Source organism: Fringilla coelebs (assembly GCF_963513975.1).
Source record: "Fringilla coelebs genome assembly, chromosome: 13".
NCBI classification, from domain to species: domain Eukaryota; kingdom Metazoa; phylum Chordata; class Aves; order Passeriformes; family Fringillidae; genus Fringilla; species Fringilla coelebs.
The window spans coordinates 16,716,850-16,729,532 of record NC_140039.1 but is presented as its reverse complement, the minus strand read 5'-3'; the positions used below and the strand labels follow the sequence as shown (position 1 = coordinate 16,729,532).

Below are 12,683 nucleotides of genomic sequence, written 5' to 3'. Positions count from 1 at the left end.
GCTGCTTGGAAAAGGGCTGATGAGCTCAGGTGCTGGTTGGGGCAGCATGATCCTCATGGATAGGAGGGTACTCCATGCTGTTCCATCTGGATGTCAGGTAAGACAGGTCAAAGACTTCAGCCAGTCTCTTCCATTTGACTTGCATGGCTTCTTGTAGAGCTTTTCTTCTTAAGTGCTGGGGATTTCTTTATAATTCTCGTTAAATTAGCCACGTTGTTAAAATTGTGACCCTTGTTTCTTGTCTGACTTTGATTTTCTTTGACTCTCATTAGACCTTTGTACTAGATTAAATTTGACTGGTCTAGGAAGTCAATAATGTGTCAGAATCAGGATTGCACTATTGAGCTGTTGCCTCATTCTTCCACAATGAAGGCTTGGGAAAGCTGCTGTTATTTTAGTGCTGTTTGCACTGCTTCACTTGTGTTGTCAGATGGGCTTTGCAGAGACTTTCTGAAAACCCATGTGGTCCATTAGATTCTTTGAGCTGCTGTTTTGCTTTCATCCAGGACAAAGGTGTCTTGCTTTGTGATCTGAAACAATGCAAGCAGCCTGTGCTCTGCTGCTCTGAGTGGGATCTCACAAATCTTTCTGCAAGATTTCCTGGGAGCTGGGGTGGTGGGCTTGAGGTATGTGGCTTCGCTTCATCTTTGCTTTTCAGGTGAAGATGTTGCAGACTCTGCTGGGCATCAGGACTGCAGCTGCAGCTCTGTCAGGGTGACCCTGTTAGAGGGAAGAGCTCAGAGCTGCTGCCAGCTGTGCTGCTCACAGAGCTCAGCTCAAGCCTGAGCTGGTCTCTACACGAGGTGTGAGCTCACTTTGTGTTCCTGGCTAGGCCAGAGTAAAAACCTCTCTGTGGGCGGTGTTGAGAGCTGGGAGGTTTGGCTTGCAGGAGGAATGAGGTTTGAGCGAGCAGACGGCACAGACGTAGCCTTGGAGGCCATTTGTGGCCTGGGATCCTGCTGTGCTAATTGCTGTACAAACAGAACAACTGCCTTGACCCCCAAGGGCTTTAATCTGCAAGTCATCTTTGCTGGAGTTAAAAAGGGATGATCTAACAATTAGAAATAAGGAAACTACTCTGTTAATTCCATCTGGGTCGCAGCAAGAGGTTTTGTGCTCGCAAGCACCAAATCCAGATGAGTCAGAGGCGGCCGTGCCTCGCGGGGTCTGCTTGGAGTCAGCAGCTCTGCCTGTGTGCAGGACGTGCCTTGGGCAGCTCAGAAACCACACTGCCTTCCCCTCTTCCTCTTTATTGGCCCAGAGAAAGTTTTCTTCACTGAGGTGGAGCGGTGTGGATAGATAATGGGAGCAGATTCACCCCCAGCCCCTGCTTGCATCACCTACGTGGTGTAATGTCTGGAGGGGCCAATTCTCCAGTGCTTGCTTAGGTAATTCCCCTTGGAGATGGAGAGAGCTGCTTTCTGAGAGTTGGGCTGTACAGGCTATACTACTGAGCTTCTGGGTTTGGATGTGAAATACATTAATATGGAAAGGGAAAATTAAAAGAATGCTGACGGGCTGTTCAGTGTGCAGCAATGTACAGGCGTAAGATATTCTGAAACTCACCTCTGAAGTTTGTTTTGCTCAGAGTTCATATTAAGGCTCTGGTGTGTAAAGTCTGCAAGTTTTTGAGGCCAAAGACTGCAGGAGCCTTTCCCAGTGGAGAAAACTCTCATTAATCATGTACTCCCAAGCACCAGAAGAGATGCTGTTTTGACTTTTCTTTTGTGCTGTTGGAACTGTTCTAATCATTTGCATGTCCTCTTTGAGCTTTTAGATATAACATGAGTGCATGGAAATGGCAAAGGATCTGAGGCTATTCCAGGGAAATGAGTAATAATTTCTTCTGGAAAAGCAGCAGCAGTAAAGCACACAGTTATCAGACTCAACAAAAGAGCATCAGAAAGTAATCTGGGCACATACAGTGGAGTGTAAAAATTGGCCAGAGGATAAAGATAGTGAAAGTTGGTGGCAGCTCATGAAATACCAGTTACCCCTGGAGGCTGCTCAGTTATGTATTTAATAACAAGCATTTTGTGCAGCCGTGGCAGCTTCTTCTGTGAGCAGAGAATTGCTTTGAGCTAGGCCAGGTCTGCTCTGGCATCTGTGTGATGTTTGCAGGCCATGCTGGGTTGGTGTGTGTCTGGAGGGAGGAGAGGACACCAGTGGGACAGAGCACAGGGTTAGGGGTTGGGATACTGGAAGAGGAACTTTTTGTGCATGACCCACATATTAATTATACCCCAAAGTAAATTCCCCTTTGGGTGGATCTGCTTCCTCCATCTGCCTCAGGGCAGCTGGAACTCCTGGATGGAAAGCATCTCCAAGGGCAGGAGCACAAAGTGCAAGTTCTGTCCCTCTGCACATCAAGCCTACATCAGTTGTTAGGGTCATCTGCAACCATGATCTTTTGTTAAGGTCAGTATGAAGAACAGCTTCATATTTGAGCCTTAGAATAGCCCAAAATTGCTACTATTAATATCTGTGGTGGATTGACTGTCTCATTTAATGGCATATGGCAAATAAAGCACACATCTACAAAGCAATTCCTTTGTTAGTCTTCACAGACCAAGCAGGTTTCAAATATAAATAACTTGCTGAGTTGAAAGTTTTTTTAGCATATTGGAGTTTCCTGCCTAAAAACTGCTGGCAGTGGCAATTAAGTTTGCTCAGGGGTGAGTAAAAGTCAAGTTGAAGCTACAGTAAAAGCAAGTTGAATTATTTTGGGGTAAAATTCTCTCTCCATGTTCTTCTCTGCAAGCTTAGCCAATTCAGCTTTTTATCAAAATTGCACAATATAAAGAAGCTGTTCCCACATCCCTGCTGAGATTGAGCAGCTAGTCCCCACTTATCCTGGTTGTAGACAGTGGTGCTTGTTCAGAGCATGAAATAGATCCCAGAGAGGAGTAAAAACAGGGGTGGGGGTAGAATTGTGGGGTTTAACTTGGGTGGCATAAAACACTGGCACCTTTAGGACTACTGTAGGGTGAAGAAAATGTTCACTTGAATGTGATCCTTCTAGGTTAAGGTTGGAAGAGATTAGCAAAAAAGTCTGCAGAAAGCTCATTTCTAACTGAATAAAAGCCAGCTACGTGCTGGATTTTCTCTTATTTTTAACCCATGTCAAATTCCCCAATTAATTGCAGAAGTGAACAATAGAGATCTTGTCAATAGTGATTATCTTGCAAAAGCAGCCCTGCTGGGGGTGTGCAGAGTGGAAAATGTGATTGCTGGTTAAGAGAGATGAGAGAGTGATCTGTCACACCTTCAGATGGAGTGATCACTTGAGAGGCCACGCTCCCTTAGGTTTGTGTGCATAACTCCTGCTTGTTAACAGGAATTCCACGTGAATATTGATTGGGAATAAGTGGTTGGGTGAGTACATGTTCTGCCTGTCAAGCCATTTAATGTTCAATTGCACATCAGGGAAAAATAGCAAAGGTAGCTGGAAAATGAAACTGGAGTGCAGGGCTGTCCGAGTGAAAAGACAGCTGTGTTAGTGGTCAGATCTGAGCAGATAAAGGGAGTTGGGGAGAGGTAGAATTAAGAGTTGATGACAAAAGAATCTGTAAATGGCTCATGGATTTTAGACTTAAAAATCATTTCCTGCCCAGTCCATCTGCTGCAGATCACAGACTGTGCAAGCAGTTGCTGACCAGGGTGGTGGTTAGCATGAGCAATCAGGCCAAGGGATTGGACTTTCTGTAATCCCTCAGGTACCCTGGAAAAAGCACACTTTTTGGTGATCTTGCCAAGATATTTTTGCCCTCAAGTTTGTTTCCTTGAGAGAACAGCAATCTTTTTCAAAATAGGAGGAACTGAAGATGTAAATGGTCTTACTGTAGAAGCTTGGAGAATTTACTGGCCAAGTGGTGGTGAATGCTTACACTTGACTTTACAAGATCTTTACCAGGGAAGCTTGAACAGCCTGTTTTACACCAGCCTGGCTTAGCACAGAGGCAGTTCTACTCTAAACCCCAAATTTCTTCTTCCCTGGATGTTCTGGGGTTTGTTCTGGGGTTTCCCAGAGCCACCCTTCCTACTTGATGAGCTTCATTACCAACAGGGTGCCTGTTCTTGTGAAGAGCAGCTCTTTTCTTTGCTAACTTGACCACTGCCTTTCCACATAGGAGCTATTCCTTCTTGCAGGCAGAGCAGTGTGAGCCGAGCAGAGCTCAGTGAAGTCTGCCCAGAGGCAATCCCTGTTCCTGTGACCTTGCTGACAAGACAGATAAGCCCTTTCAACAGAGCACAAGTGTGTGTCATGTTGGAGCAGACAGAACAGCCAGCCTATCTACATCTCTCAAGTGTTAACAGGAGTTTGACTGGCCAGTCAAAAATGTGTTTCTTCAAATGCTGCTTTTTTCAAGAGGCAGGTCTTGTAGCAGCTTGGGCTGCAAGTTCCAGGAGACTGAGAGTTTGATGGTGTGGAAGATGAATTCAAGTATGTTGTCCTTTCTTTACCTCCCTTATCATCACTGTAGTTAAATCCTGATTTTATTGTGTTCCTGTCAAAGGTGGGAAAAGCCCCTGTGTCCCATCGTGGCTTAGAGACACAGACAGTGCATGCTGTCGAGGAGTCTGCTTGCAGTTAAAATTTGGATGAAAATTGCAGCATCATGGGCAGAGCCATTGCATTTGGTTTGCACTTGAATTGCTTCTCCCCTTGTGTTATTTTCCCCTCCTCACTCCCGTGGGGAGACAAAAGCAAAACAAAACCACCCACAAAACACATGTGCTCTCTAGGCTGTGGTGGATCTTATTTACTTTGATCATGTATTACACAAAGAGAAACTAAAATCAGTATCAGGATTTAAGGATGAAAGTGCCTCCATGCCCTGTGCTTTTGGATCTTCTCTGCTTTCAAATGGAAATGCCATCCTTGTTGATTAGAAGCGCAAAACTTGCATGCAATGAAACGAAAGGAAGCTGCTGTCTGTGCTCCAGCCCCTGCTCTGTGCTGGTTCAGTTGGCATCTGGGCTGGGTCTGATTTTTGGGTTTCTGTTCTTCCTTATCACAGACCTGACTCATCTTGAAGGCAGTGATAAGGTGGGGGGCTAGGCAGCACCCTGACAGGGGCATTGGGCAGGTGTGGGGCTGTGCAGAGCAGGAGATGATCAGAGCAGCAAAGCGGTGGGGTGAAGCTAGCCTCTTTCTTGGCTTCAAAGAGTTGCTTATGCATTTAATTTGTGATAGGAAATTGAGTTTGGCTGGCATGTATCAGTGGCAGAAGAAAGCCCTTGAGGGAGAAGCACAAGAGGAAAAGCCAGTGGCAGAGCAAAAGAGTAGCACACCGAAGATATGAGATGTAAAGCATGGAAACACTGACCTGACTGTCATCTGCCAGCAACTGAATGACCCCTTTCAAATACTGATGCAGCCCTTCCTTCAAAGAGGCTCTGCTGAGTGCCACGACCCCGTTCAGACAGCTGGTGCAGAGCCCTGTGGTTTCCTGCATTCTTGTGTGAAAACTGCCATTTACCTTATATGACTCCCTTCCTTCTATTCCCATAGGACAATTCTCCTCCTTAGCAGAGTTCAGCACTCAGAAGAGCCTCTCCTCTCCTTTGCAGCCTTTCTCAGTGCTTGCTCCACATGGAGGTCAGGGAATGTGAGAAGTGGCAGGGGCATGGACAGAGGGCTGGAGGGGAGGGGGTGAAAGGCTCATACAGCTCTCAGTGCTTGCAAACTGCCCCTTCCAAAACCAGCAGTGACGGTGGCTTAGAGATCTGTCCCTCCCTTGTGCCTTTGGCCAAACTGCATCACAGGTTGGGCAGCTCCTGCTGAAGGTACCTGGCCCCAACCCTTGCAGGTGCATCCTCCATCGTGGTGTATATTGAAGGGTGTGCTCAGGGCTCTGCAGATCATCACTGAGATGCTTTGGGGTCAAGTTCACACAGGTTCAGGGAGGCTCGTTACAGAGAAGCCGTGGCAGACAATGAGAGATGCTTTGCACAGCCTGTTTAATGGATCTGTGCCCTTTGTGAATGCATCATTTTAAAAGCTGCTGCAGAGCACAATCTTGATGAAACATGCAGTGTAACCAGAAGAGAGCTGGTCCTCTTAGAGCCACCCAGTTGCTGATGGGGGGACTGTGCCCATAACAGAGACTGTCTTGTCTTCAGGAATCTCTATTTGCTTTGATGTCACAGCAGGTTGTGTAATCTTCTGAAGAGATAAGACAGCCTCTGTTGTAAAGATGACTAAATTCTAATCCTGCCTGTCCCACACGTTTTGTTCTCTCAGTGGAATGAAACGCTGAAGGCTTAGGAAGTTGTATGTTGCAAAAAATATCCAAAATCATATGGTGGCAAGGCAAAGTCCAGTGAAAGGAAATGCAGATCAAAGTCCGGGAGGGAGAGAGCTTTGAAAAATGACATGGCTTACCTCAGTGGATCTAGCACACAATGTAAGGTCATGTAAGAAGTCAGAAAGCTTACATAAACAGTGCTAGTTCAGAAATACTCAAAGAGAATATGTATCTCAGTGGGTACGTGGTGGTTTTGGTTACAGTAGGAGAAGGGCTTTCCTTCATGCTGTTCATACTTAACCCAAGAAATTCCATTAATGGCTGTTCATTAGATCCAGGCCTTTGCTTATGTCCAGCTGCTGGGAAAGATTTTAAAAAGAGAATACTTGATCCCCTCCTCTTATCCATGTGGCTGCCTGTGAAGGAGCTGTGGGAGCGTGCCTGGGGGATCCTGCCTATCCAGCAGGATAACATCTGCCCATGCTTGGGTACCCTGGGCACGAGGATGCTCTGAGGCCACTGGGAGTGCAGCAGGGTCAGTGGTTGCAGTCCATCAATGTGAGAGGCAGATGAGCTTGGTCCTGTGAGTGGCCACAGAGTAGCCTTTAATAATAGACAGTGAAAACATAGCCCCTGGGTCACACTGGGCTCACATGAACAGTGCTGTTGACTGCAGTGGAACTATTTGTGTGAGTAAGAGTTTGCTTGTGGGAATCGAGTTCATAGCACAGCCCTCTGCAGGTGGCAGCTGCTCCCAGGCCCAAAGGGGTGAATTAGCAAATCTCATCTCCCAGACTGATTTCTGCCTCCAAGCATCCATGACCTGGAATAGAGACACAGTCACTTCACTGTGAAAGGTTCCAATTTTTTCCCCATCCCCTCCATCTTCAAAAAAACCCAAAAGCCCAGGTTGTTTTTTTACCCCCCTGTCTTGTCCCAGCTGTGTGTAGCTGGGGGTAGTTTGCTTCATGCTTCTCCATCCTAAACCACAAAACAGGGTGAGAACAGGACCTGATAAATAAAAGCCCCCTGGAATATATCTGGTTTGAACCTGATGTAGAGCAGATGAATAAATCCTCTTCAGATTTTCTGCTGTAGTTAGAGGTAGTTGGAATAGCTCCATCAGCTTGTTTCATGCATTATTCCTTTATATGATTTTAAGTGAAGAACACTGTAAAATGCTCACGGATTTTGTTTCCTTCATCTTAGACCTTTTTCTGAAGGAGTACTAGGGAGAGGGAAGATCTTGACTTACAGTCTTAGGTGGAGCATATAAACCTTTAAGGGAAAGTTTGGATATCCATAAAAAATTATACAAGTGGCTTTTTTTCCCAATGGTTTGGGGTTTTGGTGTTTTTTTTTTTCCTTGGGGGTGGTGTTTTTTGGGTTGGTTTGTTTTGTGTGGCTGACCCTAAAATGCAGTGGCTGCCTGGCCTGCCACTGCTCTGCTCTTGTTGTGTGTGCAGCCAGCACCTGAACAAACAGAGCTGTATCTGTGACAGCCTGGGAATCCGCCAGGATTCCTCAGGGAAGGAGTGATTCAGAGCATCTGAGAAAAGTGGGGGCTGCTTCCATGCATCCTTGCTTCCTGTCCAAACAGCAACCCATGCAGCCTTGCTCTGAAAGGACAGTGGGGCACTTCCCATAAGCAAATACGATTTTTGTGTTGGATAAAAATACATGTTCTTGTGACAGTACAAAATCTTGTGCCTCATGGATTATTCTGGAAAGGCTGATATGAAACACAAAGTGTCAGACAGCTAGTGGGGCTTTCCAGAGCACTTGGGAAGTGTGAGGCTCATGCATATCAGGCAGTTCATTTTTTTTGGGAAGGTCTCATGTGAAGAGCTAGAGAATGGTGTGACACAGACTTCCAGCATGTCACCTGCACGCTTACTTCATCCTCAGCTGCAGAGATGGCTTCACTGTACTCCAAAGCAGACATTTCACAAGTCACAGTAGAGAAGAAAAAGTTCTCTGAAAGAAGTCTTTGGAAGTAAAACTTGTGAGTAAAATGTTAAAACCATGTAAGAAATTCTCCACTGACAGATTGTTTTACCTATGAGTCAAAGCTGATGTGCAGATCCCAATGACATTCTTCCGCTTCCTTCTTTCCATATGTTAATAAAAATCACTTAGGAGGTCTTCATTTATTGAATGTAAGAAGGTGACCAGGAAAAGCAGGAGCATTTATGTTGCTGCTGTTGTAAACACAAATTCATCTTCCAGATTATCAGTTACCCTTCTTGCCTTGTTAGGAAAATTACTCAGGCATTGCACTCTACTCTGAAACAATGATTTTATTGATTATTTTTTGTGTTTGTGTAGTGAGTGACAAGCTAAAATCAAACAGCAAATCACGTAAGGTGAAAGCTTAGGACCCCATGTCTTTGATCTTCCTCAGTGTTTCTAGAAGGATCAGTGCTGGATCTCCATCTCCTCTGAGCTCAGGAGGAGGAGGGCAGGTAGTTCCAGGCATGTGTTAGTCACAGTGTGTGTGATCCATCTCTGGTTACGCTGCCTTTGATCTCCCTCTCTTTGCACAGCCACTCTGTGACACCAAACCTCGCCTGTCCTTCAGTACCAAACCCCATAACTCTTTCTGGCTCCAGCATTTTGTTTCTTCAATACTTTGTCAGGATGGAAATACTAACCAAACCCTGAACTTTTGAAAATCTCTCTCTTTCTAGTCCTGTGATCTCCCTCGTACGCTAATTTTGAAAATGTGCTGGCATATTAATAGAACCCTGCCCGAGGTGCAGAGCCCCTCTTTAGAAGCTCGATTTTATTTTTGATGCCTATAACAGGTGCTGGTTTAATAGGTTTGCCGTATTACAGCTTTCCTTTTTCTCTGGTGAGCCGGGCCAGATCTGTAAGCTGACACTACATGAAGGCCAGGCATGTGACTTCTGCCTGCCTTTAGCCTCGCTTCGCTCTGAACATTTACACTGCAGCTACAGCAGCCTTAATTCAAGCTTTGTCTAAACCAGGAGGTTTTGTGCTGATTGTATTTAAATCAGCCCAAGCAAAGCCCCTTGTGCATTCCTGTCTGAGGGTCTTGCTTTGATTTTCTGCTTTGGAGTGGGCAGCTGCTGGGGGGAGTGGATGTGGCTCAAACAACAAAGGAACGTTTTTGTGCTGCTCTTTGCATCCATTGCACGCGAGGAGTTTGAACCTAAGGTATAAATTAGACTGAGTGGTGTTGTCCTTGCTTGCTGCAAAGAGGAAGGTGAATTCTTCCCCTATTAGGTCTGGTGGAAAATGTTTCACAGCCTGTTTATCAAATAAATATTCACAAAGACGCTTCGAACGAGGAAACGCACCGGGATTAAAGTGTAACTTTACCTCTAAAATACAAGCTGAGATTCCTGGAAATGCTGCAAGCCTTTGACTTTGCGCCACCTGTTATTTTCCTGCCACCCCCTCCAGCTCCCTCCCGACTCTGAGCAAACCCAAACAGGCTTTGGCTTTGCTGGAACGTTCTGCTTGTTTTTCTCAGCGCGGAGGAGCAGAGAGCGCGTTGCGTTGGTTTCCTCGCGGGCTCCTCGCTTCAGCAAGGAGCTGCCTGGGGATGGTCCAAATTTCCTGTAAGCCCAAGGGGTCTGTGCAGAGTGTAGGGGCTGTGCTGCCCTGAGGGGTTAAACTGAGGGGCTGGAGGCTGGATCCACCCAGCTCTCCTCTCGCTCTGCGGCCCCGGAGCTGGTGCTGACCCCAGGGTGAAGGAGTTCCTGAACAAGTGCCATGTGCACAGGGAGTGCAGAAGGGATGGCTGCTGACTGCCATTACCTTAGCTTGGCACGGAGGTGTTCCAGCTCCAGGTCTGTGCTAGCTGCAGATGAGGTGTCTCTGGGAATGATGTTGGGTATGAACTTGGAAGCTCAGTTGTTTTAGCCAGATCCTCCCATATTCGTAAACAAACCGAAATGGACTTGGATGGGCTCCTTAGTTCCTATGATTTCTGTTTCGCTTGAGCTGCTTCCACTCCAGGTTTTTAGTCCTCAGCAAAGGCTTCATCATCCTCGCTGGATAGTCCTTTTCCATGCACATTGGAAAGCCAGAGGTAGAGAGGGGTTAAGGAACTTGCCCAAGGCAGATGAGTCTGTGCCAGAGCTGGGAATAGAAACCAAGAGACTTGGCTCCCGCTCCAGTCTCTAATTGCACAATCTCACATTGAAGCCCTGTCATTGTACACTCTTGAGGTAACACTGGCTGAAGTGAGGCGGGGAAGGCTGTTTCCAGGCTGTGATACCCAAGGAGTGGGGAGAGGAAAGGATACCTGGAGGTGTTGGTTGTGCAAGCACCAATTATTCGTGCTTTAACGCCTGGTTTTGGCAATTGGTTCTAAAATCTGATCTGTCACATTTGAAGCCAACCCAGTGTGAAGTGGTTGGGAGAAACCCAGCCCTTTTCCAGTCAGTGATAAAGGGGAGAGGCAAATTCATAACATCACTGGTTTTTTTGGTTTTTTTTCTGCAAAACTCCCTTGCGATAAACAGGGGAACAAAGGCAAGAGAGCTGAGAGGATCCAAGTAGTAACAGTAAGGGTTAAATCACATTTGGGCCCTTACCAAAAGAATGAAAAATAAATTGTAATCAAGCTAGTAAAAGGTTTGGGCTATGTTGCCTTCATATCACATGCTGTGTATAGGAAAAGTCCCAGGCTTTGTTTGAAGTGCAGTGCTTTGAGAGGGTGCAGCGCTTTGCAGCGAACTGTCTGACATTCCCCAGCTGGGACTGGCCCGGGATGGTGTTTGGAGCTGCGAGTTACATTTGGAGTCAGCCCATGTTTGAAGGAAAGGGGGAGAGGGAGAGAAAGGAGCCAGTTTTTCTGCCTTTGTAAAATAATGTATCCCTCTCATCTGCCAGCTGCAGCACATGAAAAGCGAGAGGCGAACAGACAGAAGTCACCTGGAAACTGCGAACAAGGCTCAAACCAAATAGTTCTTTCCTGTCCTTTTCTTCCCTTCTTCAAGTCTGTCTTCTGGGATGGGTTGGGAGATCTGGCAGGCAGGCATAGTGGATATATATTGAGCAACCAAAGCACAAAAATATTAATACTCCAAAAGAAGAAGAAAAAAACACCCAAAAAAACATTGGCTTCTGGAGAGCATTTCATGTCCAGATTCACTCTGTGCTCTCAGTCCCTTGCAGACTTTGCTGCCCTGTGTAGAGATTGTCAGGTGATTTATAGATTCTCCACGTTCGTTTGTACAAGCCTTCATTTCCTGTTAATTTACAGCCAGATTCATCTCAGCCATCTCAGCTTAGATGAGATCAGAGCTGAACTCACAGCCCCTGCTTCAGGAGAGCTCCAGAAAATGTGCTTGTGGTTTGCTTTCAGTTATGTCTGTGTTGAGGTACTCTCCCAAGTCAGGCTTGGATGCACATTTAATGGGTGCTCTTGTTTTCAGGAGGAAAAAAAGATTTAAAATTTCTGAACCTTGTGATTCTACTAATCCAGTTAATTGCAAAAAAAAAAAAAAACAAAACCCAACCTAGTCCTAGGGGGAAAGAAATTCCCCTTGCCCATGTGTTTAATTAATGGAGGTCACCAAATTCTGGGTATAGTGATTTTTCCTGTATTTTAGTCCCTCTGTACTATAAGTTCAGTGCACCACTGTCCTGCTAGGTGCAGGGATGGGAAAATTCATATTTTATTTCCAGCTGTAATTGAATATTGGTCTTTTGGATAGCAGCCATGTCATTACCTTTGAAATAGTTGTGGTTGTAGAGGCCTGTGTGCAGGTAACCCATGGAATAGCCAGTTTGGAGACATAAATTATTGCTTTCCTTTGATTTTTCGTGACACATTGTTGCATTGTATTAACAGCACACTGCTATAGTGCTGTAAAATTTGTCCTTAGTGTTTTCTGAGCCTGCACTGAATTAATTATCATTTAAACTCCTCAAAGTAGTGTTTCTGTGCCTGTTTCCCCAGCATTAAGCAAGGGCCATGTGCTGGCTGTTTAAAGGTTGAGTCTCCCAAAAGCAAATTGTTCTGGGGTTGCAGATTTTTCACTCTTCCTGCTGTGGACACCAGCAAAGGTTGTGGTGAAACAATCTGGTTTTAATAACAGGAAGGGTAAAGGAGCAGATGATGGTGTGGAGAGCAGGTCCCTTGCCATGTGCTGCTGGCATTTTCTGTCAAAGGGAGGTTTTCTTCCAAAGGGGCTTGTCTGAACCCCTGGGAGAGCCTGAAGTGGGGGTGAACCTGGAGAAGATGGGCTCCTAAACAGCTGGAAGTGCCTGAAAAGCTGTGTTACACATCCCCCAGTTTTTGTTTCAAAGGGCTGATGCTTTTGAGGGGGAGCTGGGGCTTGCGTTGAGTGCTTTCACTGGCTGCTGTCCCCTCCTCTGCTCACCCAGTAGGTGTCTGGATGGATTGAGGCACAGCACTTGTCTGAACTCTCTTTACTATCTCTTATTATTCAG

General features: G+C 46.0%; 1 protein-coding gene across 1 annotated transcript in view; it reads left to right on the top strand.

Moving 5' to 3' along the window:
- LRIG1 (leucine rich repeats and immunoglobulin like domains 1) overlaps nucleotides 1-12,683 on the top strand; it is a 90,437-nt gene that overhangs the window by 43,024 nt on the left and 34,730 nt on the right. The window lies entirely within an intron of this gene.